Here is a 26,412-nt window from a genome sequence, read left to right on the forward strand (position 1 = left end):
CCCCACCCCCTGTCCCTGGAGGTTTTAAGAACCTGTTAGACAAAACACCTGTGAGCGATAATTTAGGTATTCGTGGTCCTATCTCAGTACAGGGGGCCAGACCTGATGACCTTTTGAGATTCCTTCCGGCTCTACATTTATATGATTCTTACGACAAACTACTCCAGCAGGTTTGACATTACTTCTTTATCATCTGTTTTCTGACATAAGTCCTCCAAATGTATTTTTACACAGATTTTCCACTGACCGCTCATTAATTTAAAGTACATTTTGCAATTATAGGTACATTTTGGCATTGCATCTAAATCTAAACAATGAATACCTGCTAAAAACATAACAGCAAGCACACATGTAGAGTACCAGGTTAACAATGGTACCCAAGGTGCCAGGCCCACGCAACGAATGCACCTAGAATATGGCCCTGCCCCCTACACTGTGCCATGAGGTCCTGCCTCCACTCAGCCTCTCCATCCGTTCAGTTTCCGCTCACTCCTCTCTGACCCCTCTCTCTCGAACCAAGCAGTAGTTCGAGCAGGGACAGGACTGTGGAGTGGACCATGGGCACAGTAGAGAATCGTTATTCATGCATGCTAGGATTATTTAATTCAATACAATATAAATTAGGTCAGACTCCTCTTTGCAGAGCTCCAGGTCCACTCAATTTCTTCATTTGCTATTAAATTTGGGAAATCACAAGACTCTCAAGAAACTGCTGCTCCCCTACCCTCCAGGGTAATCAGTGCTAGCTGGGGAAAAAAACTGAATGCCGCCACTTGACAATATCAGAAGAACAGAGCAAATCAGCCATTCATAGACATCACTGCACAGCAGAGAGAGCAGCTCATACATCAGCACATATTTAACAGTGCAAATGAACCAATAATTGGGTATTTTTGTAGCCTCGGGCATCAGGCTATCCTACTTTTGATACAGCAGATCTCTTGAGGAAGTGTAAAAATCTCCTTTGCTCTCTAATAAGATAACTGCAGTAGGATGATGGGGAAGACAGGTGCTTTTCTGAGACTCTGGGAAAAGGGGGGGGGACGCTCGGAAGAATCTGATTTCATCCCTATCACTTATCAAACAGAGAAGCTAACTCATGCACATGAAAGTAATCTGCTCCAGAGAAAGGTGAAGTAACTCACTCACTCCCAAAAGCAAGAGATGGGGAACAGAGGGTTAGTGAGTGAGTCACAGTTCACTGCTCCATGCTTCCCTTTATTCAGAACAACTGCAAAGCTATAAACGCATTTGAATCTGCTCATCGAAGTCCATGTGGAGTCTCATCCAGTGGTCTGCGCTAGGATTAGGGACTAGGACTATATTCGTGGCAAATGAAGAACATACAATAGTTACATACGCAAAATACTTTTAAGTGACTTTTCTTAACATTTGCTATCACCACAAACAAAACACCCTCAGGCAGAAGAAAAGCAATTTTACACATTAGACAGTTCAAATGTACTGACACTACTTAGGCCTTTAGCACTTGAAAATTTATGATGGTTGACTATGTGAGATTAGATATACAGATGACACATCATATAATAATGGGATAGCTTTTTCTACAACCCACTATGCTGGCCTTTTTTAACTTATTTATTTTACCAAGGATGGAGCAATAACAATTCCACTTCTTTTAAGCAGAATTGATTTATGGATGAAATGATTAAGCCGAGGCCATGAAATTTAATTTTATTTCAGCTAACCTGGGCAAAGTCTTGTCTTATTGGGAAAATCTGGAATTTATGTAAGATTTTTCTGTTCATCACCTTTTTAAAACTGTTTCAATTTCATACTCTTTTTCTTATTAGTGGGAGGGTTAAAACAATTTATGAAAATAGCGAAATATTCACATACAGGTTGCACCTTCTAAAACTGACACACTCTGGTTTGGCAACATCCCTCATCCAGCAGCCCCCCATGGGAGACCAGGGCTGGAGCATCAGTGTCCCCCAGCAGGCTGGGGGACCAGCTGTCATAGGCTACGTCTACACGTGAAGCCTACATCGAAGTAGCCTATTTCGATGTGGTGACATCGAAATAGGCTATTTCGATGAATAACGTCTACACGTCCTCCAGGGCTGGCAACGTCGATGTTCAACATCGACGTTGCGCAGCACCACATCGAAATAGGCGCAGCGAGGGAACGTCTACACGCCACAGTAGCACACATCGAAATAAGGGTGCCAGGCACAGCTGCAGACAAGGTCACAGGGCGGACTCAACAGCCAGCCACTCCCTTAAAGGGCCCCTCCCAGACACACTTGCACTAAACAGCACAAGATCCACAGAGCCGACAACGAGTTGCAGACCCTGTGCACGCAGCATGAATCCCCCGCTGCAGCAGCAGCAGCCAGAAGCCCTGGGCTGAAGGCTGCTGCACACGGTGACCATAGAGCCCCGCACGGGCTGGAGAGACAGCGTCTCTCAACCCCCAGCTGATGGCTGCCATGGAGGACCCCACAATTTCGACGTTGCGGGATGCGGATCGTCTACACGGTCCCTACTTCGACGTTGAACGTCAAAGTAGGGCGCTATTCCGATCCCCTCATGAGGTTAGCGACTTCGACGTCTCGCCGCCTAACGTCGAAGTTAACTTCGAAATAGCGCCCGATGCGTGTAGCCGCGACGGGTGCTATTTTGAAGTTAGTGCCGCTTCTTCGAAGTAGCGTGCACGTGTAGACACAGCCATAGTGAGCCACAGTCAAAGAGCCATAGCAGCAAGGCCAGCAAGGGCAGCCAGGGACAAGCACATTAGTCCAGCAAAATCCCTCATTGGTGTAGGGACCACCAAAGTCCAAAAGGTGCCAGACCAGTGAAGTGCGTCCTGTAGTTAATGTTCATCAACAGATCTTGTATTGTGGCTGAAAAAGTATTACCATACAAAGGGAGAGGACAGTTTACAAAATGGCACAAAGTTTAGATTGGTGAAACCCTACTGAATAACTAACTTCTTACACACGTTTAATTGAATACATATGCTTTCAAGTGATAAAGTGCAAAAATTTGAGTTCAGATTTCATGCTCATTCACTCCATATCCTCTTTGATGTTACTGACGGCCAACTTGTCAAGTGAGAGAGAGAGTGTGTGTATGTGTTACACAGATGATGTACTAGTATGTACTAGTATGACAAGGGCTCCTCTTTCCCCCTCACCAGACTTTGGGGCTGGCATCCCTTTCCCCTCATCCGGGGTCAGGCTAGCAGAGGGAGTCTGGCAACTCCTTCTGGGCTCCCTCTCTAGCTATCCCCAACTCATAACAGCTTATGCAGGAGTATTCTCACCATCCACCTCTCTCTTCCCAGCCACCCTCTAAGTGGGGCGGCTTTTAAAAGGGCCCCAGAGTGGAGTCTGCTGGCCCTCATCTGCCTGGGCCAGTTCTCAGCCAGCTGCTCCTCACTGCCTTTCAGCAATCTACCTCTCATTCACAAGGGAGTTTCCCCTTCTCCCCGTTTTCCGGCTGTTTTGCCCCCTGCTGGTGCTGCAGCCCTCTGGCCTGACCCTGTCACAGTATAAGGAGAGGCCTGTTGAGAGACTAAGGTCCCTTTTATATATCTTTGAATAAACTTAATGCTGGTGGGAAAGAATTGACAGTTCAGAAGGGTGAAATTTATCTCCCGAAAATGAACAGCACAGACTTCTTCACTCCACGGTATCATGCCTCAACCCTGTAGTGGAAAGGCTGAGGTGAGATTTGAGTTCAGACTTCATGCTCATTCAGTCCTTGTCCTCTTTGACATTACTGACAGCCAACATGCCAAGTAGAGCATTTTTGCATTGATGAAAACTGTCAGTTAGGAATGAGGTTTACACCACCAATTTGTTTCCTGTAGGCCACTGCACAAATTGTACAGGCAACCAGATGATCTCTACACAATCTGCCTTTCACACAGCTGCGAGAGGAAAGAGGGTCCACAGACAAGGATGCAAGCCTGAGATTTCAGTGGCACGGGTTCAATTCCCTGCTTCTCATGCAGTCTGTTTGGGTGACCTTGTGCAAATCTGTTCATGCCTCAGTTTCTATGTGTAAACTGGAGCTATTACAAATTCCCTACCTCATGGGCGCTGTGAGGTTAAGCACATTAATGAGCGTTAAGAGGCTCTAGTAGTGTAGTAACAAACCCACATGAATAGCTAAGGTAGACAGCACAATTTTATCCACTCCTTACCTACACAAGATATGAATGAGTGATTGACATTCCTCTCTCTCCCCCTAAATAACGGGCCAGATTTTCAAAAACATTCTGCATATGCAGCAGTACCTCTTAATTTCAGTAAGCATGGCCAAGTAAGCAGCACTTTTGAAAATCGGGCCACTTTCATATGTGACTAAATGTAGACTGAGGAGCCAAATCTTAGTCATACATTTTTGAAAGTCTTGATCGCCATTACCATTCCTTGGAACCATCCACTTTTCCAAACCCAAACTTTATTTTAATAATGTAGGTTCTAGCAAGCTGCTCTCTGCATCTCTTCAGAAGAACCCCATGCCAACTAAGCAGGTTAGTGCAGTTAGTTAGCATTGTCGATAAAACAGAATCTAAGCAACTTTCTGACAGAAAGACCAAATCTTGTAATACTTAACATCCAAACAGCCAGAAAGATGGACAAACAGACAAAGTGATTTGCTTTGACTCTGGGGTTGGACTGGCCTAAAATGGATTGGCTGACCTCTCACCATTAAAGTCAGCTAAGCACTGCTAACTCTAGTGACATTTTCAGGAGTGATGGGATTTCAGAGAGTTCTGGAGTATCTTGCACTGCCATAAGCATCAGCTCTGCCAGAAGTATCTCTCCACGCTGTTCTCACAGGGTGGGAAGGGGAAGGATGGAGAAAAGAATCGAGTAGTTAAATGCAAGTCCCACCACCACCCCAAGGTCTGGGATAGCTCAGGAGGTGCTCAGGAGGAGTGGAAGTGAGGCAGGGGTCACTGAACTGATAGCAGATGGTGCACAAGGCTGATCTGGGGGATAAAGGGACCAGACTGAGGGGGCCCAACAGATAAAGTAGAGAACTAATGGAGAAACAGGATGACAACATTAATTGCTGGGCAGGGGATGGGCAGATATGGAGATGATAACTTCTGTACTAGGGGGCAAGAATCACCTTGTTTAATAAATTTGATAGAGAATTGGTGTTTACTTTCTCTCTCTCTCTCTCTCTCTCTCTCTCTCTCTCTCACACGCTCATACGGCAGGGGAAATTCAAAAATCAAAAGACCAAAAATGCAATGATGTCTTAAAAAAAAACACTCTTGATTTTTGGGGGTTCAGTTACTATGATTTTTGATCTCCTAAGGATGGCAATATACTTGTCATGTGTTACATGAGTGAGATGATGGGACTGGACCTGATAATAAAGACAGCATCAGCAAGTGCATGGTGGACATCAATAAGCACGTTATTTAAGTGCTTATTTAGAGTCACATCTGCATCCTGTGCCTTCTTGATTGTACCTGCACTGTGGCTTGCTCACCATTCAAGTAGATGATAGTGAAATCCACAATGCAATTTAAATACTCAACTTTCAGTGCCTAACTCCAAAATCTGTATCCTCAAAGCCCCTACTCAACTGCCACATAACCCTGAAGGAACCCAATTATCTAGGGACCTACATTTCCTAAAACACTCAATTTCTGTTGATGGGGGGGGATGAATAAATATCAATTATTTATAAACTTACATTTAAAATTAACATTTACAATTAAATCTCATCACAAACACACTAAACCTACACTTACGGTCTCCTAAAAATGACTTAATGGCACTAGTCTGTCCAGCCTTACTACTAGCTCTTGATTCTTGAAAGTTCTGGGCTTTCAATTTTGGTTTCTTAGCAGACTAATAAGAAATGTGCAAAGACACAAGTTGGAGAAGATTGTTTCTGTTTTGTGCCTATGTGGCCGTGGACCTTGGTCAAGCATGGCAAAGGAGTTAGTTAAGACATTCTGCCTTTAAGACAGCGAAAATGGACAGGAAAGGGAACATGCAGCACAGAAACGAATGTTGGAGTGGCTGAGAAAAAAAAAAACATAAGGACAGATATTATTCAATGTACACATAGCTTCCTAAATTCCCCCACACCTTTGCCACAGAAAAGCTACCATGACTTCTAGTTGCAAGAGAGACCCTATCAGGGAATATTTTGAAGAAATTTGTTCCAGAGGCAAAGAAGGAAAACATGGAAAAGTGTAAGCAGTGCAAAATGATGGTGCAGGGGCTATCTGCAAGAATGAACATCATAGGGAAAACTGCTTATTTGGAGAAAACAAGTAGATGAAGATATGACTGAGTGGATCAACTGGCTAGTAACTCATATAATTAATTTTGCAATACATCATTCTTCATGACTCTCTTTATGCCTTTCATAAGCATAAGTATGATTTTACAAATAAATTCCCAAGCCATTTGCTTGGTGTGGATGTTGGTAGAAGAAAAAAAATAGCTTAGCTAATCCTTATGCCTTGTTTGATTAGTTAATTAGGTTTAGAATCTATGACCCCCGTATACACTACAGAAAGCTGCAATAAGAAAAATATAGAGTTGCCAGTGAGTGTCTTTTTTTTATTTTATATTACATGATATATGCCCCTTATTTTGAAAAATCAGGGCCACAAACCATAATGTTGATGCCATAAGTCTACTTAGTTGTTCCCAGAGAATCCCATTCTATATCTGTTTTCTCAAAAACCAGAAGTGTCAGTAAGTTCAATGGGGCTCACTCCAAAATCAACTGCACTCTAAGAAAAGTCAGTCTTAGTTTTTTTCTGTAACTTGATTTAAATCAATGACTTTTTTTTTTTGGTCATTTAAATCACTCCATCCTGGCTGATGGTCATATGCAAAGACACCTAAGTTCTCCAAAAGGATCCCCACACTACACATTTATCAACCTATATTCACTGACACAATGAGGCCTGGGGCTCCAAGAAAGTGTTCTTCAGAGAGTCAGTCACTCTTTGGCCCAACTACTATTTAGGTACTTCATACAAATAGAAGCAGCTTCAAGCTGAAAGACTGAGATTGCCTGCCTTCCTCCTTCCCCTCAAGTCATCCTAAAATCCAGTAGATAGGACAGGGAGGTGGGAGGCTGGGGTCCAAGCAGTATTGCAATTTTTTTCCAGAATAAATTTTGTTATGTGCACCAATGCATGTGCATATGTGCACCACCAAAAGAAACACATGCTTCTCACAGACAGTAGCTGCGAACACTCTGCTGATCATCTGGGCAGCACCTGATTCTCTCCTGGGTGGCTGCCCAAGCCCTCAGCGTACAAGGAACACGGGGTTCAAATCCCTGCTCTGAACCGGACAGCGTGGGAATGTGGGTGTGACTCTCCTACATCTCAAATGGAGTGGTCTAAACATGAGGCTCCCAGGTGTAAAGGGGTAGAGGGGCACAATAATGGTTTTCTTGCTAAATGTTTGACTGGTCTTAGGTGTTTAACTCCAACAGAGTGTTCATGTCTGGACATCCCTCCAGACCAGAATTAGGTGGCTAATCCTACAGAGGGGTGAGGCTTAGGACACAACCCTCTTCTCAGTATTTCTTATTCGCTGGTGTAGGCAGCTCTCTACTCAGCATGTTACCTTTTTCATATCCCATTCTTAAGCTCAAAACTCCCGCCTAGAATAGAATAGAGTGCCTGGGAAGTCCACTGGGTATCAGTGCACCTAAAGTCAGGTGCTCTAATACTAGGCCTGAGCCTCTTTAGTGTCTCTGTCCCTAACCACCCCACCACTACCTGCTTAATCTGACGCTACTATTTTTGATGCCTTGTAGCTCACTCAAATCAACATTCTATTGGGGGCCACAGGTCAAGGGTAACGCACTGGATCTCTCACAAGCTGAGATAAAAAAAGAAAATCAATTTAAGTTCTCAGAAGATGAAACCACTGATGTGTGCAAGCACTGAAGTCCCAAAGGCAGATCCTACAAGGAGACACGAGAGTGGCTGTCTTCTACCCATATTTCGAGAGGCTGTTAAAGGGAGAACAGTACAAATGTACAATCCACAAACTACATCCTTTCAATACTACCAGGAACAATAAATTTTGAACTCATATGCCCTGGTGACTAAATGAATTTTGAGACAAAACACTCATTGGAAAAAATTCCAGTTCTGTACATTTAAGGAAAGCATGTAATGCATGTAATTAGAGAAATTAATGACAACTGTGTAAACTAAATGCTAATTTCACCTACAGTTTGACTTTAAAAATGTGCCTTCTAGTCCTAGTTTCTATTTTAGGTATCAATTGCATTTAGACCATTCAACAAAAAAAACAAAAACAAAAAAAAACCTCTGAAGTGTCTCGGCAAATAAATGTAAATCTCAGATATGAATTGGAATATCAATCCAGTGTTTAGCAATAATTTTGTTTCACATGATTTTTGCTTAAGTGACAATAACTGCAAGAAGAACAATAAGTGACACTATTTTCTTTAACCATTTCATACAATTTTGTGTCTTGCAATGGAAACATACTGAAACAGCTTTAGAGATGAGCTTCTCAATAATAATGTTGGGGTTTTTTTTTCTGTTTTGAGTGGTTGTAAATAAAGGTGAGTGAACATTTTAGTCTTGCATTCAGAATTCAGGCAGACATGGGGGAAAAAACTCCCCTTTTGAACAATAATTTTGCTTTTAACTATTTTGGTGAATAATCTTAAATTTAGCTTATTGTATTTAAATTCGTGACAGAACACAACTTTACAAGGAAACAAAAGCTTACCAGTGACCTACAAGTGCCAGAATTAATTAAAAAAAAACCAATAAAACAAAACCTCCTTGTTCATGATTGCACAGATGGCTGCTCTTCCTTATCTTCTCCCTGAACTGTACCATTTATATTGTGATGACCGTGAGTGGTTCCAGACCTGGATCAGGACCCCACTGTGCTAGATGGTCTGTAAACACAGATCAAAGAACAATTACTCCTGCCTCAAAAACTTTACAATGCTAGTATTTTGAACACTTTAGTTCACTCAAGGGAATCTATTATAACCTGACAAATGTCAATGGACTTCCTCCCACTTTTCTTATTCAGTCTTAAGGCCAGGTCTACACTATGGGATAAAGTTGACCTAAGAAACACAGCTTGAGCTATGAGGATAGCATAGCTGGAGCAGACAGCCTCAGGTAAAATTTTGGTGGCAGAAGGTCATGCCACCTTCCTTACTCCTCCTAACCCTGTGGAGGAGGGGCAAGGGGACATAAACCAAACTCCACAGGATTAATCTCCAGAGGTTGAACAGCTGGGGCCAGGTCTCCACTAGACCTTAAAGTCAATTGTAGATATCTAATTCCAACATCATCAGTTTCATAGCTGGAATTGACTTACCTACAATTGACTTACTCGCTGTCCTAATTCTGAGCTCCCTCAGCGAGAAACTCTCTCATTGACCTCCCTTACTCTTCTCTAGACTGTTGACCCTTGATAGTTCGATTTCACGCATCCCCAGTAGGCACGCAAAATTGAACCCCAGAAGATTAACCTTGACAAGATCCATCTTCCAAGTAGTGAAGACATACCCTGAATAAATAAAGACAACTGTAACTCTGTTAACATAAGTCGTCCTGTGGCATCTTATCGACTAACAATCTTCTTGGAGCATATGCTTTCATGGGCAAAGACCCACTTCATCAGTCAGTCTTTGCCCACAAAAGCTGATTGATGATGTGTGTCTTTGCCCATGAAAGCATCTGCTCCAGAAACACTGGTAGTCTATACAGTGCCACAGGACTTCTCATGGTTTTTGTGTATACAGACTAACACGGCTACCACTCTGATACTTGTAATCCTGTTAGACTGTTGAAATTGTACTCAGTTCCTTTTAAGTAATGTCTCCAAGCCAATTTTCCTTTTTAAATACACCCAGCTCCATGACTGTGAATTGCTGGAACTGCTAGGAATCTGGAATCCTTCATCTTATCTGAATTTTTTTTTAAAAAAGACACTATACACTAATTACAAGACTAGAAGAGGTTTGCAACAGTATAGGTTAGCAGAGCCCAGCAAGTGCGCAAACTTTCAAGGCGAACCTTTTGACCACCCAGTAACCTTTACCCAGGAAAACTGCCCAGTTACACATTCAGGAACTTAGAAAAGTACTAGCTTTAAATCACAGAGCTTATGAATTGCCAGCAGACCCCCAGCTGCCGTAACAGCCCTGCTTGGCAGCACCATCGATAGTTGAGGCGACTGTGAAGTCAGCATTTCCAACTCACCCCTGAGGATGTCAATATTTCCCTCCTACAGTCCCACCCAAACAATCCCTTTTGCTGGTGGTTTTCAGCCCTCCGCCCACCTACCCAGAAAGAAAACAACCCCACGGGGGAGGGCTCTGAAAACGAGCCCTCGGCTCGCACGCGCCTTACTTAAAAATACGGTAGACAGCAGCACTACACGCCGGAGGAGCCGCATCTCACAGACTGCCGGAGGAAGACGGTCCCCGACCCCCGGCTGCAAAGCCCGCGCGCGTGGAGCAAGCCGGACCCTGACACCGCGGCTCGGTTCGCACTTGTAGCGGGTTTCTCGGGACGGAGCACTACTCCCCCCGCCACACACACACACACACACACACACCAAAGCGCGGCGGGCCCTGGGCAGCCGCAGCCCCCCAGCGCGAACCGAGCCGCGCGGGGCGTCCCAGCAACATGGCTGGGCGAGGCGCGCCGCTTGCACGGGGGGAAGGAGTCCCGAGCCCCGCGAGGCTCCAAGCAAAAGCGTCCCGCGTGTCGTTCCCTCGCTGCTTGGAGTCCCGGGCGTGGCTACAGGGAGTTGCCAGGGCTGGCTTAGAAGCTGGGGCAGGCCACGGGGCGCTGGAGCCGGGCGAGGCGGAGGAAGAGCCCAGGCGGCTGGCAGAAGGGAGGGGGGAAAGGGGTGCTAAAGGGACCCACGCCCCCAACACAGTCCTGCTCCTACACGCCCGGGCGCCTCCCGGCCGCCCGCCCGCCCCCACTCACCAAGCAGGCAGAGCGCCTGGCAGTGGGCCACCAGCCAACTCCTCGGTGAGCAGCGAGGCCCCCTCGCCCCATCACAGCTGCACGTGACAGCGGCCGCCCCACTCCGACAAGGCGCTGGACGAGCCAGCCCTTCTCTCCGCGTCCCACGCCCGCTCCCCGAGCCTCGTCGCCGGAGGGAGGACTGCCCTCGGCAGGGGGAGCCCTTCTCGCGGCTGCCGCTAGCCGGGGCGGCCAAGGAGCAGCCCCAGCTGTGTACTGCTCCGGGACGCACTCGGGCCGGGCGCGCTCTCGTTTGCCCCGGGGACTTGCACGCAGCACTAACCTGCCGCAGCAGAGCTCAGCGCCTGGCGCCCCGCTGCTCCCCATGGCGCGCGCCGCAGCGGTGGGGTCGCTCTTCGCAGCGCACGTGGCCCGGCCGTCCCGGGAGACTCGCTTCCCCGGGCGCCGGCCTTCGCCTACCCCGCCGCGCGCCGCCGAGCGGCGTGTGGGGGAGGGGGCGCTCAAGGGTCGCCGCCTCCTCTGCAGAAGGAGGAGGAGGAGGAGGGTTGTGCGGGCTGGGAGCCCCCTCCGTCTCCTGGGGGAGGGAAGAGCCGCTGCTGCTCCTGCCCAACTCCCCCACCCATGCCACCAGGTTGGCCCTTTTGTGCCCAGCGTGTGCTGGGGGGGGGGTCATCTCCGAGCCAAAAGGAGCCCTCCGGGATTTAACGACGGCTGAGGGAAAACTGATGGCAAAGGAGCGGAGGGTATTTTCCTCTTGCTCCAGCCTCACCCTACAACCACCCTTTGTCTTTCCTACCTAACCAGGTGCTTGCCAGGCCCAGCTCGGCCTGCCAGCCCTCCCAGTTTGCCTTAGAGGCACCAGGCATTCAAGCTAAATCTGTAATTAAAGATTATCATACCACAAAATCTCCAGGCCTTTCTCCCCCCTGAAGTCAGTAACCCTAGTTCAATGCTTCCTGGCGGCAGCTAGGGCTATGCTGAGAATCAAGCCTGTAGCCATCCGCTTTTGAGATCCCTACAAAGTGCAAGGCTTGGAAGGGCCTCCAGAGCAAGTATAGGGTGAACAGATACAAACACCCAAGCAGAGCAGCCCTCTGTCAGTGTAGGATGGGCCTTGCTCCCCCCCCACCCCACTTTGGGGCTCTAGGCCAGCAGTTCCCAAGTTTTCCCAGGGGGGCAGAACAGTTGGAGGTCATGGCATGCTCTTCAGAACACTATTTTTTTTTACATCATCATACTAACTGCAAGGGACATTACTAATGGAAAATATTTCATAATAATATTAATTAAATTATTGAATGGTAAACACAACAACAAATAATGAAACCAGACATTAACAAAACATATAAAATTGGTTACTGTATATTTATTTCAAGAAAACTGTTAAATAGAGAAAATTCCATCCCAATATTTATTTTTTTTCCCTGAGAATGGGGAAGAGACTCCCATTACTGAATTTCAGTGGTGGAACACTTTGCCAAAGTTCACTGAACACCGGTGTTCCACCAGAACAGAGTTTGGGAGCCGCTGCTCTAGGCCTTAAACAAGGCAGAGCCTTTTACACACTTCTTCCCAGGGCAGCAGTCATTTTACACTGCTCAGGAGGTGGCTAAATCTGAAACAAACAGCCAATTTAGGGTATTACTGTGCAAATGTGCAATGAGGAACAGTTTCTTGGAAAGCTACATACAACTGTTGTTGCCACGCACAGCTTGTGTCTCAGAAGAGCCCCTAATAGCTACTGCTAATGCGGTGTTTTTCTCCTGGCTTCTCTCAGTCACCCATGAAAATTTAATGAGGCATTGAGGCTGTTACCTTCAGAGTCAATGGGGTAAGCATATTTAGCCTAATGCACTTGCTGCCAAGCCCACAGAGGTCTACTGGAAGCAGATCAGAAGTCATAGAGAGACTCTCCTTTCAACACACAATTCACGACCCATTAAACTTATTCTGTGATAACAGCTTCTGTACAAATGTAGACCCATACAAAACAGCAGCTGTCATGCACTTCCTGAAAAGATTTATAGAGAGAGAAGTAAATTTGGGAGGTTAGTTCCTAGTCTAATATTTTTGCAGATTTATCTCCAAAGCAAAAAAGATCTACTATAGTTAAACAACATAAATTGCAAAAAAAAAAAAGGTAAGTCACAAAGGTTTGGCTCTTTCTCCCACTGAAGTCAATGAGTAAATGCCGCCAGTACAGGAGTTCTCAAATTTTCCTGGCACTATGACCTTCTGAAATAAAATTTACTACCCAACCCCAGAAGGAGGGACTGAAGCCTGAGCCTGCCCGAGCCCTGCCACCCCAGGCAGAGGGGCCAAAGCCCATGGGCTTCTGCGCTAAGCAGGGTGCATGTAAACTTAGCTGTGGGCAGTCAGGCTCAGTTTTCAGCTTCAGTTCTGGCTGGCGGGTCTAAAGTTTGGCCTTCAGATTTGCTGGGACTGAGGGTCAACATTGGCCTTGGTCACTTTGGAGTCCTGACCCACAATATGGAGGCAAATTTGACACCTGTTCAGCAGGGCAAAGGTGTTTCCATCTAAGAGTTCAAGAGAAGACTTGAATATCATACACAAATGAAACTGTAGGAGGAATTAAGAACATAAGAATGGCCATACTGGGTCAGACCAAAGGTCTGTCCAGCCCAATAGCCAGTCTGCTGACAGTGACCAGTGCCAGGTGCCCTAGAGGTGGTGGACTGAAGACAATGACCAAGCGATTTGTCTCCTGCCATCCATCTCCAGCCTTTGACAATCAGAGGCCAGGGACACCATTCCTACCTTGGCTAATAGCCTTTTATGGACCTAACCTCCATGAATTTATCTAGCTCTTTCTTAAATTCTGTTATAGTCCTAGCCTTCACAGTCTCCTCTGGCAAGAAGTTCTACAGGTTAACTATGCGTTGCATGAAGAAGAACTTTCTTTTACTAGTTTTAAACCTGCTGTCCATTAATTTCATTTGATGTCCTCTAGTTCTTGTATTATGGGCACAAGTAAATAACTTTTCTTTATTCACCCTCTCCACACCTGTCATAATTTTATATACCTCTATATTCCCGCCCCCCCGCGTTTCCTCTTTTCTAAACTGAAAAGTCCCAACCTTTGTAGCCTCTCCTCATAGGGGACCTGTTCCAAGCCCCTAATCATTTTAGTTGCCCTTTTCTGAACCTTTTCTAATGCCAGGATATCTTTTTTTTAGGTGAGGAGACCACATCTGTACACAGTATTCAAGATGTGGACATACCATAGATTTATATATGGGCAGTAAGATACTTCTTGTCTTATTTTCTATCCCTTTTTTAATAATATCAAACATCCTATTTGCCTTTTTGACTGCCCCTGCACACTGCGTGGATGTTTTTAAGAAACTATCCACGATAACTCCAAGATCTATTTCCTGATTAGTTATAGCTAAATTAGCCCCCATCATATTGCATGTATAGTTGGGGTTATTTTTTCCAATGTGCATTACCCTTACACTTATCCACATTAAATTTCATTTGCCATTTTGTTGCCCAATCACTCAGTTTGATGAGATCTTTTTGAAGTTCTTCACAGTCTGCCTTTGTCTTGACTATCTTGAACAGTTTAGTGTCATCTGCAAACTTTGCCACCTCACTGCTCACCCCCTTCTCCAGGTCATTTATGAATAAATTGGACAGGATTGGTCCTAGGACTGACCTTTGGGGGACACCTCTAGTTACCCCTCTCCATTCGGAAAATTTACCATTTATGCCTACCCTCTGTTTCCTGTCTTTTAACCAGTTATCAATCCATGAAAGGACCTTCCCTCTTATCCCATGACAACTTAATTTACACAAGAGCCTTTGATGAGGTACCTTGTCAAAGGCTTTTTGGAAATCTAAGTATACTATATCCACTGGATCTCCCCTGTTTGCATGTTTGTTAACCCCTTCAAAGAACTCTAACAGATTAGTAAGACATGATTTCCCTCTGCAGAAGTCATGTTGACTTTTGCCCATCAAATTATATTCTCCTATGTGCCTGACAATTTTATTCTTTACTATTGTTTCAACTAATTTGCCTACAACTGACATTAAATTTACCTGTCTGTAATTGCCAGTGTCACCTCTAGAGCCCTTTTTAAATATTGGTGTCACATTAGCTATCTTTCAGTCATTAGGTACAGAAGCTGATACAAGGACAGGTTACAAACTAGTGTTAATAGTTCTGCAATTTCCATTTAAGTTCTTTCGGAACCCTTGAATAAATGCCATCTGGTCCCGGTGATTTGTTAACATTCAGGAAGACAATGCGAGAAGTAAATAAATACATTAAAATATATGAAACTCACTATTTCAAACCTCTTGAATGATTACATATTTCTGAAGCACACATCACTAAAGTATCCAATCTGTTATATTTTAAGAATAACTGTTATAATAATCCAATAAACCTTGTAATATATTTCATAATTATAGTACTTTTCCAAATACCTTGAGTTTCATCCAAAAAAATAATTTTTCACCATCTGCTTCACAAAACTACTTCCCTCAGTTCCATATACTGGATAAGCTACATCTGGAATTATTAAGCAAGCGTACACCTGCGGACCTTTGCCAGTGACGGTATCCAGTAGCAGTAACTATTCCCTTTTCAGTGAGAATTTCATCTTCTTACGTTCATAAATTCACAATTCAAGGACAGCAAGTATAAATAACTTCTTGTGGCCATATATTACACCATCTGTATTGGACTATGATTGTTTTTCATAAAAGGTATTAAAATACAAGAAAAGAGTTTCAGAGAGGTAGCGATGTTAGTCTGTATCTTCACAAAACAATAAAGCTGTCCTGTAGCACTTTAAAGACTTACAATATGATTTATTAGGCGATGAGCTTTCATGTTACACACCCACTTCTTCCAATCAGAAAAATCCCAATGAATGATAGCAGAGAGACAAAGAGAATTCAACAGAGAGTGAAAAGAAATAAATAAATGCTGATGAATCAGCTAGCAAGGACAGAGGGACTGGGGAGGGAGAAGAAAAATAGTTTATCCAAGTGTCTGTTAAGTTAAATGGGCTGCCTGGGATTACTATGAATATCAAAGGTGGGGAACCTGTCCTTATACTGCACAAGGTAATTGGTATCTTTGTTGAGTCCGAGGTAAAAAGTGTCAAACTTGAGAATGAACTCCAATTCAGATGTCTCCCTTCGTAATCTGGTGTTAAAGTCTCTGTTTTAGAATGCACACTTTCAAATTTTGCATGCTATGACCTACTAAACTGAAATGCTCACTGACAGGTTTATGTTTATTCTGATTCCTAATGAAATTCAAATTCCTCAGTAAACAGTGTGGATTATAGATTCATCAAAATGCACATTTCAAATTAATTAATGCTATAGTGAACAAGATGCCCCTCATGAAACTTGCCCTTATGTACTGATGAGGAAGTTATATCTACTATATAGCTAGCCAATCACGAATCTTTCTGTGCACAGGAAAGAGGTCATGTCTATATCACAAAATTATGTCAACCTAATTACACTAACATACAGCCAACACAATTATTATGTCACTTGTGTGTGTGCATATTTGGCTGCCTGTGTTGATGATGTGCATCCTCACCAGAAACACTTGTATAAGTGTGGGGCATTGTGGGAGGGTTCCTGAAAGCCACTAAGTCCAAGTCTACACTAGACATTAAAGTCAATTGTAGATACACGGTTCTAGCTACAACAGTTGTACAGCTAGAATAATCTTATCTACTGTTGACTTACCTGGCCATCTTCACAGAGGGAGTTTACAGGAGAAACTCTTACTCCTCACGATACTAAGGAGGATAAGGGTCAACTGCTGACTCCAGATGGTTTGATTTTGTGTGTCCCTACTAGGTGGTTGATCTTCCACATACCCTAACACTCAATGCAGTCCATAGAAACAACACAGTGTCTGTGCTGACAAAGTGTCGATCTAATTACATTTATTGTGATGCTACACCATTCAGGGAGGGAATGTTGGTGTAAAGAGATGTAGAGAGGCATTTACATCAGCAAGAACCAAAAAAAGTGAACACGCTTTCACAGCCAAGTTGACACAAAGCAGTTTATGTTGACCTTTATATCACAGACCAGGCCTCAGTAACTGTAGGAAGAACACTTTAGATAAGAGTATTTAACTCTCTTCTTGTTGCTGAAATTAATTGATGCAAGCCACATTTCCTTATAATATTTTTAAATGTAAAAGAATGTAATTGCTCACCAGATTGTAATATGAATGCAAATGAACCTGCTGTAATTATAGTTTGCAATTGTCTACTTTAAAAACTAAGAAAATAGATCAGACCTAAAAAGTAATTTGAACTGCAATTCTTCATTGTATCCCTGCATTATGCAAGAGTTACTATAAGCAGTATGTTCTGTTTTATTCGAAAATATTTTTAATTTTTAACTTTACATCAGAGGTATCTGAGACCATTTAAATGTTCACTCATATTTTTGCCAAGTGAACAATGCAACTGAGACATGAGATACAAATAATAATAATAATAATAACAACAATACATTCAGTTTGAGGGAGTCTGAAAGTGCTTGTTAATCTTTATTCAGAAATCTTAAGTAAATTCAACATTTCTCCATTCTATATGCTAGTCACACTTTATGCCATCAAAAAGTTCTTTCTAAAAAAATGAGAAATTAATGGATAAACTGACAACAATCTATACAACACAAGCCAAAGGAGAGGTTATTCTATACAGGAGTGTGCCCAGATAGGCTACAGCAAAAAGTTGACTTAAGCTAATGCAGCTCCAGCTACATGAATAATGTACTTTAAGTTGAGTTACTTTGGAAGGCCAATGAAAGAAACTCTCCCTTCAGCTTCTCTTTCTCTTCTCCACTGGGGTAGACTAACGGTCAACAATAAAGAAATCTGCAGTTGATTTGGCAGGTCTTCATAGACCATCTAAATTGACTGCAGGTAGATTGATGTAGCCCTAGATGAACTGAAAGATCCCACCCAGGAATGCCTAATTGACAAAATGTTATCATCATTGTATAATATGAAGATACAAAACTAATGAGGTGATACTGTAAACAGACTTTAGTTATGCTGAATGGTTGACATAAGCAAAGAGTCAGGTCCCTTTTTTAATTCTCTTTTTCCTCTGACAGCACTTAATGATCCATAAGGAGAAGCAGGGCTTCCTTCTCAGTGTTCTTTTAGGTTTCAAATGAAGAGGTGAAGATTCACCATAGTACTTCATCTAGTAAGAACTGGTAGAGAGAGTGAAGGATGCAAGGTAAAACCAAAGGCACTTAATGCATAGTCTTGTGTGACAGCTAATGGAAAGGATTTGTTACCTGCAGAGAACTGGCAGTATTTTTTTTAAATAGACTTGTGCTCTTTTTTGTTTCTTTATGATATCCAAAAAGGCCTGAGAGGCGCCCAGCCCTCTGTCTTATTTTTCAAGAGAGAGAAAAAACCCTCCTCTATTAATTTATTCACAGTAAACTCTTTTTTCTCTGGTGTCCAAACAACCAGAATTCTCAATTAACCAGCATTCCATCCTGCCCCAGCGATCCCCTTCTTATTGTGGCCTCTGAGTGTGCGCGCAGCTGGCAGCTCCTCCACATTCCCACCTGGCACCCCCCACCCAAAGCCACACCCAGAACTGCTCCCCAACCAATGCCCACTGCCAACAGCTGCCCCAAGAGCAGCTCCCAGAGCAGCAATTGCCCCCAGGGCAGCTCCCCACATGATGCAGCCATATCTGAGCCCCACAACGGGCTCCCCCCATCCCCATCAACAAGGTAACGGGGCTGTGGTTGAGTGGAAGCTGGGGCTGGTGTGGGGAGCTGAACTTTGTTATCAAGCATATTTAATTATCTAGTGGCCTCCTAAGTCCCAAGGTTGCAGGACATAAAAGAGCTTATTGTAGTTCTTTTTTGGAACCCTGTTATAATCTTGGCCTTCACAACATCCCCTGGCAAAGAATTCCAGAGGTTCACTGAAATGTGTGAAAAAACATTTTGGCTAGGTCCATGCTAGAAAGATCTTTCAAAAGAAGCTCTTCCAGATGATCTCCTCCGAAAGAGCTTCTTTCAAAAGAGTGCCTCCACATATAAAAAAGCAGCTCAAAAGAGTGATCTGCTGTTTTGAAAGAGAGCGTCCACACAGCCCCCCTTTTGAAAGAACAGGCCAGGCCAGGGATCGAAAATGAAGACTTCTTTCAAAAGAAGGGCCCTGCCGAGTGTCTACACACATTTTCTTTCAAAAGAAGCTGTCGAAAGGGAGCGCTCTTCCTGAGACGGGAAAGGAAGAATGATTTCGAAAGGAGCGCCACATTCTTCTGGTTTACTTTCAAAAGAACACTTTTTGTGTGTAGACACTTCATGGGCTTTTTCGAAAGAGCCCTCTTCTTTTGAAAAAATCTTTTGAAAGAACTTGCTAGTGTAGACAGATGCAGCCTTTCTTCTGTTTGTTTTGAACCTGTTCTCATTGCCAAGTTATTTACTGCCAGTGAGCAAAACCAGTAGCAGTGACCGACACTGGAATATTATTGCACCAACAGCCACTCAGATAGAAGCTTGTTGTCCTGCAAAGCTGTTGTCCAAAATCTCAACTTCATTTTTCATGGGACTCTTCATTTTCTACCCTCAGTCATCTCTCTTCCAAGTTAAAAAGTCCCAGGTTTATTAATCTCTTTCTGTATGCTGTTTCATAACCATAATAATTTTTGTTGCCCTTTTCTGAATCTTTTCCAATTCCAATGTATCTTTTTTGAGATGAGGTCACCAGATCTGCACACAGTGTTCAAGATGTAAGTATATTGTGGATTTATATAGAGGTAATATGCTATTTTCTGTCTTATTCTGAATCCTTTTCCTAATGATTCCCAGCATTCTGTTAGCTTTTTTGACTGATAAAGCACATTCAGTGCATATTTCAGAGAACTATCTACAACGACTCCAAGATCTCTTTTTTGAGCCGTAACAGCTAATTTAGACCACGTAATTTTATACGTATAGTTGGAATTTGTATTATAACGTGCATTTATTCTGCATTTAAGTATGTACTGATGGTACATACTTACCTCATCACATAGTTCATATCTCCATGGCTACGTTCAATCAGAACTAGCCTGACATATGTCCACTCATGCTAGAAATTACACTTCCAGCTCCAGCACAGGCATACCCAAAGCTCTATGATGAAATTTGTGGTCATAGTTCCTATCTCCTGGCATAATGGAATTCACAACATGAAGGATAAAACTCATCTGTGCAGATTCCAGTCAAAAACATGTAACAAACTAAGGACCCTCTCAAAACCTCACTGTCTTCTGTTCCAAGTGCAAGATACAATTTGTTTGACCTTGCCTTCTCGAACAACATGTAACAAAACAAAGAAATACACTAAACACATTTTTCCCCCAGAACTATGATAAGTAAAAACCCAACACATGACAATGTGTACTTACACTATTTAATACACTACTGGAAGATACTCACTAAAATAGTGTTGCATGTGGTATAAGAAACTATACTGAATAGGAAGTCAGGTCTCATCTACATTTGAAATGCTGCAGCTGCACCATTGAAGCACTTCAGTGTAGACTCTACCTATGCCAGTGAGAGGGGTTCTCCCATTGGTATATGTAATTCCTTTCCTAAAAAAAGTAGCTACATTGACGGAAAAATTCTTCCCATTAGCTTGCTGCTGTCTGCACTGCAGGTTAGGTCAACTTAAACTGCTAGGGGATATGAAATTTTCTCACGTAGATCGGACCTCAGTAAGGCACTGTGAGGGTGAAGAGATATGCTGATTTAACAAGGGAAAACACTGAAACAGATTAGACACAAACAGGCTGCAGGGGCCTTGGTTTTCTGTCCAATTGTATGGACCCATAGTCCTGCTGCAGAGATTAGGTTGCTTGGTGGGATACCATCCCTTTACAGAATACTAAGTTGAGCACAACTCAAACTTCTGTAAGTCTGACAATGCACAAATGAGGTTGCTCATATAACCTTAACTCTGCTCCCTTTCAGCAGGACCCCAACACACTTCTTTAACACACATATCTTTGCTCTGGCAACCCCACAGTTGCTGAAATGTACAGACACTTCACCTTCTTTTGCAACTCACCCACTCTCACCGACAGGATTCTAACATTATTACAGGGCAAAAAATGAAAAAGAAACAAAAAAGATTGTCCACACCACCTTCCCTCTGGTCCCCTGGAGCTGGCAGCAGCCAATGGAAATTACTTGCATAGATCTGAGGCACAGGCAGTTGGCGCTGCTTGGTAAAGGCATGCCTGTGATATGAGGACATATGAGGACTTATGAGGACTGCCTTCTGGTGAGTGACAGCTGTGATGCTGACATGAGAATAGTTATGGTTTATACCTTCCCACGCGTGTGAGCAAAGGAAAGTAATGCTTTCGCAGCTTAAGGGTCTGACTCCACCATTTGAAAGCAACAATCCGTAGGTTACGTCAGTAGCATTGCACAAGGCTTTTATTATACAGGGTATTGTCAGCAGTGAGGTGGAATATGATAGGTTTCTAATGCTTTAATCACGATTAAGTCAAAATGTGGATAGAGTAACGATGGAGACTTGTAAAAGTCCTTACAGTGGTTCTTAATGCATTGTGGGGAGCTGGCTAAGTATCTGAATGTATGCCAGGATCTGGAGTCTCCTGACAATGCCACTTACAATGCCAAGGATCAGTATAGTGTCCACAGACTAGTCAAATACAGATAGTCTCAAATAACCATTCCAAGACTTTCCTAGCACCCATCCTCATTGCCTGGTCCCTCAGCAGTCAGAACCTCGCTCCCTGTCTCTCCAGTAGCCAAAAAGTCAAAATGTAAATTCTGTTTCTGGCTCCTCCTCACCCCATATGACAAAACTGTTGGTCAAACCCACTGCTGACTATTCTGCTGTGTTCACAGTAAACCACCCAATAACAGAAAAAATAGGGTATGTTATAACAGAGATTACTTGAATAAGCAACAGGGATTATTAACTCTTTATTGCACAGGTGTCCAAAGGTTTGGACTAGACACACCAGGGGCAAGTTGTTCCCTGGAGCAAAAGCATTGGCACATTCCCTCAAACTATACAAGCAAGCAAAAAGTTGCTGCATAGAAACCCTCTCACAGTGTTCTTTTTTTTCCCTTTATTGGTCCATGTGCGCTGTAGTCCTGCCAGAAAGCACATCAACACAAGGAAAGGTAGGAACATGTTCTTAACTACCATTCACAATTTGGATCCCCCTAAGATTTATTGGATGCCTTGGGTAAAAATTGACAGACCTTGACCACTTTGACCTACATCACATCAATAGTTCAGTAGCTAAGCAAACAAAACAAAAATACAAAACAAAAACAAAACCCTATAGCCTACCTTGAAACTTTGAAAAATTGCTCTGGGGAAGAGACTTATATCTTCACAACTTCTAGTTCAAATGGACCCAAATTTGGGTCACTAACCCTATCCTGCCCCCTTCTCAGGTACACCAAATTTCAAAGGAATCCAACCATGCCTGTCAATTTTAGAGGACTTTAAAAGGTTGATCTTTAAACAGAAATTGTGATGTAATCTTTACTATAGTGGCACAACCACACCACTATAATTAGGAGCTAGTCTAACTTCAGCCTGTGTAAATGGTAAGCTTTTAAATTACTAAGCAATAAAACACAGGGATACTCTCTCTGCACACAAAGAATGTCCATTAATATTTATGAAAATTAGATACCCCTGAAGGAGGCAAATGTCTCATTTTCATTAAACCAGTTGATACTTCTGGGACTGTGGTAGTAATAAAGAGCCACTGAGCAATCTTAGAGAGAGAAGCTGAGAAATGTCTGAGAAGGATTTCTGTGTGTGCCACTTCTAAAGAATCCAAAAGGATTCTAAAAATGAGACACACACATTTATTGCATTTTACCTGATTCCAGGGTGATTTAAAAGCTGGCATTCAAATATTTAAACAGTGAATCATCCATTATCTCTGCTGTTAATACCTTACTAAAGTAAAACAACTCATGGAATATTTTGCTCAACTCAGGTTTCGGCTTCCTCAAAGAACCACTCTCTGCATTTGCTGATATTATAGCCCACCGCAGGATTATTTTGATCATCTGGAGAGGCTGTACATGAATAGGCCCACACACGATGATGGCTTAAATTTAATAGACTCCTCTGAGTCAATTAGGTACTGGGGGGACCCCATCTTCTCTATCAGTAGCTATAGCAGTTCACTTGCCCTTTTCCTTTTTATCCATTATCTTTTACCACTGCAGACTGTCCTCAGCCATCTAATTAGTTCCTTAGCTGCTCAATGGGAAGATTAATAGTGGTCTGGTACTGTATCCAGTGCTTTTCTCAACTGGAAATAAATGATATCTTCCATTTCCATCCTGTCTGCTTTCATGTGCTTCCCTAAAAACTCACTATAGTACTCCTGTTGTCACTAAAGTTCACTATAGAACTCCTGTTGTCAGACAAGCTCACAGATGTTGATCTGTTGGTGACAAAAAGGCTACATTGCTGAACTAATATGCCCTTCTTGCCTCAAATGATGGTGTCCGTGAAAAAATTGTGGTGCTCTTGTATACAAAATGCTGAATCTGTAACCTTTTGGTAGTGGCACAAGCAGAAGAGCCTCCAATGAGCATAAAATGTTATCTGGCCAAAACCAGATGAGTTATTAAGAAAGCATGCAGGCACATGTTGGAACCCACTGAATTCCTATGGAAGAGGAAACTGAGACTTGCAGGTTCCTTTCAATACCTGAAGTCTTTTTGAATCCTCAATATGATCCAGAGGATGGTACTGCACACCTATTCTATGTTGTAGAGAATGAGTTGTTTCATTTCCACAGTCACAGTTGCTCAGTTGTCCTGTAGTTCAGGGGTGAGCTGTCAGACCCCGCTTTTTGTCCCTGCAATCAGAAGCCCCCCTGCCCCTCAGCCTGTCTAATGTAATCCAAACCAATAGAAATTTTGGTTATGTTTGTAGGCAAAAAAAAAAAAATCCTCTTGGTGTGTGTAAGAAAATATGTATGTATTGGTATATACATGTATATACATACATAATACACATACACAAAAAAGAAACGTAGTTCAATATTTTTGATGAGATGGATGAGCCTGAGACCCAGCAGCCAATCATGCTGTGTTCCCACTTACAAAATGTCACACCCCCTCTGGTGGCCCACCCCCTCACTTTGTGCACCCCTGCTTGAGTTTGCCTTTGTGAAAACAGCCTGATCTTGTAGTTAGGCCATGTGGTAGGTAGTCACAGTTTTGCTTGACGTCCCAGCTTTGTCTGTTGACCAACTATGTGACCTTAGGAATCTGCTCTGTGCCTCTGTTTCCTTATCTTTACTACCCCATTCTATACAGGAGTATTCTGGGTAATCTTTGTGAACCTTTGGTAGAAAGTGCTCCACAGGCACTGTTACTGCTATGTGCAGCTATTGATATTCTATTTTTTTTTCCTCCTGGGATTGCAGACAGGACCTTATAATTGACCATGCTAGTTTCTATTAGCCTCCATTAAGGATTTCAGGATGTTAATAAACACACATATGCTGAGGGCTGTTTCCTCAGATGCAAACAAATCTAAGGTAGCTCTACTTTGCATTCTGAAGTTGCCATTCTCAAATCTGTTTCCAGCTAGCTGGCAAGGGAGGGAAACGCACCTTGCCAAGGAGGGATTTGCAAGCACTGGAATTTGTAAAAGTACTGGGGATTACAAACCACATTGTTTCACACACATCCATCAAAGAGCCTCTAATTCTACATGTAAAGACAACAGCTTCTTCAGAAATACAAATGGTATCATTTTTTGCAAGGCACATTTCCACTCACTGCCAATTAACTGCAAACTGCTGTAAGAAGGGCAACTTCATTGTCACCCTCTAAGAGAGAACACGTTCGGGCTGAAGATGATCTAGTATCTATTAACACTTCTTGATACCATCTTCAGTAGTTGGAACATCACAGTTAACAGTGCACTGCCACACAAGGGAGCAGCTGTATATTCAATAACAGGGTGGATAAAAATCAATGACTTTTTTAAAAAAATTAAAATCCGATTTAAAAAAATCAATACAATACTAAATTTCTCATTTAAAAATAACAGTTACAATAAAATATCATCATGAGCATGCTACACATACACATATAGTCTCTTATAAATGAATTAATGGCTCTAGTCTGGCCAGCCTGACTACTAGCTTTTGCTTCTTTAAATTCTGTGTTTTCAGTTTCTGTTTCTCAGCAAACTAAAAAGTAATACAATATGTGCAAAGAAAGACACAAGCTGAAGAAGATTGTTTTTGTTCTGTGCTTATGTGGTGGTAGACCTTAGCCAAGCACAGCAAAGTAGTTAGTTAAAACATTATCTTAAAGACAGAGAAACAATATTTATAAAAGGACGGAAGCAGCATAGAAAAGAACATTGGAGTGCACTAGAGAAAAAAAGTAAAGCACACACACAGCTTCCTATATTCCCCCACACTGGTGCCACTGAAAAACTGTCATGTCATGTAAGAGAGCTCCTATCATGAAATAATTTGAGGAAACTCATTCCCTGGGTAAAAAAATATGGCAAGTGTAAGCACTGCAAGATGATGATGCAAGGCGTAGTTACAAAAATGAAACATTAGGAAAACTGCTCATTAGGGAATAGTCACAGAGAGGTAACCCTGTGAGTCTGTATCTTCACAAAACAAAAAAGCAGTCCTGTCGTACTTTAAAGACTAACAAAATAATTGATTACATGATGAGCTTTCTTGGGGCAAATGTACTTCTTTAGAGTCTATTTCCAGATCTGAAGAAGTGGGTCTGCCCCCTCAAAAGCTCATCACCTAATAAATTATCTTGTTAGTCTTTACAGTGCTACAGGACTGCTTTTTTGTTTTGCTCATTGGGAGGCAATGATGTGAATGAAAATGTGGATATGGGTAACTGAATCAACTGGTTAGTAACTTAAATAATTCACTTTGCAATGCACCATTCTTCAAGACTCTCTTTGTGCCTTTTAGTACAAGTGAGATTTCACAAGTAAACTCCCAAGCTGTTTGCTCTGTTGGATATTTCTAGAAAGAAGAAGTTGACCTTAGTTAATCCTTAAATACAACAAGAAGTCCTGTGGCACCTTATAGACTAACAAATATTTTGGAGCGTAAGCTTTTGTGAACAAAGACTGACTGACAAAGATACAGACTCAGCTACCCCTCTGATACTTATTTAATCTTTATGGCTTGTTTAATTTACTAGGTTTAGAATCTATCACACAAGTAGTAGGCATCCTTCAGTCTGCATAGACTATGGATCTCGCCCTTTATCGTTTCAATTGAGGGGTTCATTTAGAGCGTCTACTGTGACTGTGAAGACCCACACAAGAGTGACAGTCCTTGCTGCATCTCTTGCAGATGTGGTGGGTGTCTGGCAAGTCC

The 26,412-nt window shown here is 42.8% G+C and overlaps 1 protein-coding gene across 1 annotated transcript in view; it reads right to left on the minus strand.

Moving 5' to 3' along the window:
* The window catches only part of DAB1 (DAB adaptor protein 1), a 277,887-nt gene extending 266,465 nt beyond the window's left edge, over window positions 1-11,422 (minus strand). Inside the window, exon 1 of the mRNA XM_075003144.1 lies at window positions 11,298-11,422. The gene's annotated coding sequence lies outside the window, so the exon portion shown is untranslated. The remainder of the gene's footprint in view (window positions 1-11,297) is intronic.
* Between the last annotated feature and the right edge of the window lie 14,990 nt (window positions 11,423-26,412).

Source organism: Carettochelys insculpta, chromosome 9 (assembly GCF_033958435.1).
Source record: "Carettochelys insculpta isolate YL-2023 chromosome 9, ASM3395843v1, whole genome shotgun sequence".
NCBI classification, from domain to species: Eukaryota; Metazoa; Chordata; order Testudines; family Carettochelyidae; genus Carettochelys; species Carettochelys insculpta.